This window comes from Arachis hypogaea, chromosome 20, assembly GCF_003086295.3.
Source record: "Arachis hypogaea cultivar Tifrunner chromosome 20, arahy.Tifrunner.gnm2.J5K5, whole genome shotgun sequence".
NCBI classification, from domain to species: domain Eukaryota; kingdom Viridiplantae; phylum Streptophyta; class Magnoliopsida; order Fabales; family Fabaceae; genus Arachis; species Arachis hypogaea.
In genome coordinates, this window is record NC_092055.1 from 135,084,380 (window position 1) to 135,089,785 (window position 5,406).

General features: G+C 24.1%; 1 non-coding gene across 1 annotated transcript; it reads left to right on the forward strand.

The window, feature by feature from the left end:
• Nucleotides 1-3,704: 3,704 nt before the first annotated feature.
• Nucleotides 3,705-3,776, forward strand: TRNAQ-UUG (transfer RNA glutamine (anticodon UUG)). Its single transcript has one exon. It is a non-coding gene; the product is annotated as a tRNA-Gln (tRNA).
• Nucleotides 3,777-5,406: the final 1,630 nt, after the last annotated feature.

Genomic DNA, 5,406 nt, shown 5'->3' on the forward strand with positions numbered 1-5,406 from the left:
ATTTCGAAAGCAAAGGTATTGAATAGGACTAACCGGAAGCTTGAACAAAAAAGCGAGGAAGGCAAAAAAAATGCAACACCAACATCTCCTTCATGTGGCGGTTTCATGGTGTCTCTTCATAAAAACTGAGTGACCCAAAGTCTAGGAGGGAAATGCAGAAAAGATATTTTAGAGAAATTTTAGGACAATATGCTCAATACGTCAAAGGAGATGGATTTACCATTGAAAGGAGTTTTGTAAACATAGTCATCGAGTATTTGAGTTACAGTGACTGTTGGGGATCTAGGTTGAGGGTATGGGTTAGAAATGGGTGTCTGATAGAAAATTAGGGTTGGTAGTAGCAACTTAAGTTTTTTTTTTAAATTATTATTATTATTATTATTATTATTATTATTATAGCTCTTTAAAACCCAAAACAAATAAATTACGTTTATTTGTGATGCTAGTTATCCTGTCAATGGTGCTCGAGTTGGTTTTGCTTGTGTTAGCAAAGATTGGAAGGGAAGGTGATAATTAGGCTGTCTGGGAACAATTGAGAGTCGTAACATTTTACAAGGAGAGTTGTTTGCTATTTGGAGAGGCTTTCTTTTAGCATTGGACTCGAGACAAAGAGACATTATTTGCGAGACAGACTGTGTGGAGGCTTTTACTATTGTCAATAATTTATAGGATTGCTTTGAGTTTATTGATCCTTTGGTGTTAAAAATTCGAGATATCATGTTTTGGAAATGGCGTACTGATCTTCGGTTGATTTTGAGAAATGCAAATACAGTAGCAGACATCATGGCAAAGACTGTAATGAGAACTCTTTCTCCCTAAGTGGAGCTTCCGTTACCTTAAAAGAAGTTTGAGAGTAGTATTCAACAGAATTGTCTTTCTTAAACAGTTTCTTGTTAATTTTTTTTTCTTAGTTACTTATTTTCTTTTAAGTCACCAAAAAAATTAAATTACGTTTAGATTATTAAAATTTTTTAAAGTCCAAAAGTCACTCAGCCCATTAAACTAAATACCAACATTTTCTTCCAAAAAAAAAAATTTAAACTAGTTATCATGTTATGTTATCAGTCCAACCAACCCATAATGTAGGTTTATAATTAGAATAAGTGTTGGGTCACATGTAATTATGGATAATTTATACACAGATTTAATTTGAGCCGCACATTAAAATTACTCTTATTTAGTCCTTATTCTTTTCCCATCAAAAACATTCCCATGTTTTCATGTTTGAAGGAGTTTTTTTTATGGCGGTGAAAGTATCTTTAAGATCTTAAAGAATTTGAGTATAAAAAAGAATCAGAAAAAATTAGAGGGATTAATTTATAGATATATTATTTTCATAAAAGTTTAAAATTCAAAAACAGTACCATACAAAAAATTTGATTTATTACTATATCGATATATCAGCATATCTTAGTATTATTTATCTATTTTTCAGTTATATTATTATTATTATTATTATTATTATTATTATTATTATTATCTAACTTATTAAAAATTTTTCTACTATAATATAAAATAAAGATTTTTTTTATTTCATTGTTTCAAAAATACGTGTATATTTTTTTTACAAAGACTAAAATAATTTATTAACTATTTTAACCACAAATAATTTTAATTATTGATTATTACTTATTTATCATTACTAAAAATTTACTAAATTGTAACAATTAAATATTATTTAATTTAAATTGATATGAACAATTTTAAATATAAATAATTAAAAAATCATAGTTAATAATCATAAATGTATTTAAATTCTAAAATTTATTAAATTTACATTATTGAATAAAAAAAATTTAGATTTTTTTTTTAAACTTAGGAGTTTGATTTGACCTCGAAATTTATAGGTAAGAATGGAGAGGCTTGCCGTATGAACTATAGTTCATTGGCAAATTTAGAATTTAGATTACTCATTATCAGTTGTAACTATTAATACAATAAAAAACTTTTAAATTTTATAAAAATATTTATAACAATTATAAATACACAACAGAATCTTGATTATTAATAAAATTAAAATAATGATTATAACTAAATATTTAATTTGTTTATAAAGTTCAAAAATTTTATTGTATTTGTTATTTTCAATCTTATTTATTATTTTAGTTGTATTCATTACAAAATATAACAAGTGCAATACAAATTTTGAAACTTTATACAAATAAGTACAATAGTTACAGAAAACAAATTCTTATAGCAAAAAATTTCAAATTTTATAAAAATATTTATGGTGATCGTTCTTTGCAATTTTTTCAATCCGTTTTAACTTAAACAAAGTTTCATTCATATATGATATTAAATTAGGCTAAATCTAACACCACCTACTTAAAATTCATGATACATACAGGATCAAATTTTCAATTACCAAATTTATGGTATGGACTCATATAAGCCACTAGTATAGAATTTGAAACATTAGTTTATAAAGGTTCAGTCTCTACATTTTTTGCCAAAGACAAAACCAATTTTAAAATTATTACATAAAGGATATTTTGGTATTTTTATGTTTAATGTGAAAAAATATTTACTTTTTAAAAATAAATCTGGAGTTCTAATATTTTAAAATTAAAAATTAAATTTTAATTTGTAATACAATTAAACAATTTTATAGGTAAAAGGGTATTTTTTATTTTTTATAATTTATAATATCAAATATTATTTATTTATGATTAACAAATTAAATTACTAACTATTTAATTTATCTAAATTACAAAAAAATTAAATTACTAACTTGATGGCACTAAATATTTGTATGTAAAACAGAACATTTTAAATTTAAATCTTTATTTTTCATTGTATGTATATGTATTTTTACGAAAATACAAATTTTATATTAAGAGTGTAGTTTTTGTTAATATATTATTTTTTATTAATTTTAAAAGAACTACGTAATCAATATATGTGTAACCTCTTTGTATTTAATTACTATATTAATTTAAATCAAGAAAAGATTGAAATTTTTCCATCTTAAATATATAAAAAAAATTAAAAGATTGACTATATTTACTTAATTAATAGAATTATATGAATAATAAATTAAATAATATCATTGTATTATTAATAATGGTATTACTCATGACATATGTAGTTACCAATATTTTATCTACTAATTAATTTGAATATTTATAAATTACATAGTTTGTAAATAACAATTTTAAATTTAATATTTATTTTTTGGTGATAATTTTGTTAAAAGATATGAATTAATTATATATTTTTTTGAAAGCAATAAAACAAAGTAAACAAAATTGATACCATTTTCTTTTCTTTTTATCAATATAAAAAATAAAGAGATAACTGATTTTTTTATTTAGATTTGATATTTACTTGTATATATATAATAAATTAATTTTATTAAATACATATTTGTCACAAATAAATTCATATTTTTCATTAAATTTATTCCTACAATTATTAACATAATTGAGCTATATTCTAATTCACTCATTATAATTTTATCAATTTAGAGGTCATTTACATAATATTAAAAATTAGTATAAAAAAATCATCGTAGCCAAGAAAATGGCATATTCTCTTTGATCCTTAAGAACTAATTTATATTTTCTCAACTATAGACAAATCCATGTTTAAAAGAGGGTTCTAGCATGGAGAAAGTATTTTCTGATTCTTATGGTTACATTTATTTTTTAAAATAGAACAAGACAAGATATTAAGAATAAGATATAAAAAACAGAAATACATTCGGTTCTATGGTGTAGTGGTTAGCACTCTGGACTTTGAATCCAGCGACTTGGGTTCGACTCCCGGTAGGACCTCCATATAATTTAAGGTGAAATTTCATGTTCTTCTAATAATAATAAGATTACTCAAAAATAAAACAATTTCTTTTTTATATTCAAAATTGGAAAAAATACTAAAGAAACGAAAAGAAAAATCGATTTGAAAAATAAGAAATGTTTCTTTTTTTATTTTAGTAAAAGCATAACATTACTTATGATAAAGTAGAAACTAGAATCATCTTTAGGTCAAACAAATTTGATCAATTAGAATATTTATATATTAAAAAAATATAAAATGAAAATTATATAAATAGAAATGTCTGTTCACAACACAAAACATGAATAGGAATAAATGAGATTTGTGGATGTGGATAAAGAAATGGTTATGATACTATAATTTACGTTTTATTGAATTGAGTATCTTTTTCCAGTTTTTGTGTTTATTCTGCAGAAGCAAATTAAATCAAAGGATGCTATATTATGTTTTTAAATAAAAAGCCTAATGGATATAAAAAAATAAAGTGCACAACTAGGGCATATCATTTTATGTAAAGTAGTGGAGAATTATGGGACAAAAAATAAATCCGCTTGGTTTTCGACTTGGTACAACTCAAAGTCATGATTCTCTTTGGTTTGCACAACCAATCAATTATTCAGAGAATCTACAAGAAGATAAAAAAATACGAGATTATATCAAGAATTATATAAAAATAAATATAAGAATATCTTCTGGTGTCGAGGGAATAGCAGGGATAAAGATTAAAAAAAGAATTGATTTGATTCAAGTCATAATCTCTATGGGATTTCAAAAGTTATTAATTGAGGGTAAGCCTGGAAGAATAGAAGAGTTACAGATGAATTTACAAAAAAAACTCAATTGTGTGAACTGAAAACTGAACATTGCTATTACAAGAATTGCAAACCCTTTTTGGACATCCTAATATTCTTGCAGAATTTATAGCCGGGCAATTAAGGAATAGAGTTTCATTTCGTAAAGCAATGAAAAAAGCTATTGAATTAACTGAACAGGCGGGGACAAAAGGAATTCAAGTACAAATTGCGGGACGTATCGACGGAAAAGAAATTGCACGTGTCGAATGGATCAGAGAGAGTAGAGTTCCTCTGCAAACCATTCGAGCTAAAATTGATTATTGTTCCTATACAGTTCGAACTATTTATGGCGTATTAGGGATCAAAGTTTGGATATTTGTAAACAAAGAATAATCCAATTCTCCTTTTCTTTTTCTTTAAGGTTTCTTGTTTCGGTAAAACAAAAAAATGATCATTTTCAAAATTTTATAAGATTGAATAAAAAATATCAATTAATTTTTTTATATAAATATAATTGCTATGCTTAGTGTGTGACTCGTTGATTTTTTAGAGTGGTTCGAGTTCGACAATAAAATAAATGACTTATAGGATGAATTCATTAATAACTAAGTACTAACCAACTCATCGCTTCGCATTATCTGGATTTAAAGAATTAATCTAAAAATTGAAATAAAATCAAGATATCATATTTTGGTAGTAGAATTATAACAACTGAGATATTGGATAAAAAAAACGAATCTGATTATAAGTTGTAAAGCAATAAGAATATACAGATAAAAATAAAGGGTGAAAGAAAGAAAAAAGATATATCAATGATATAGAATTCGAATATGTA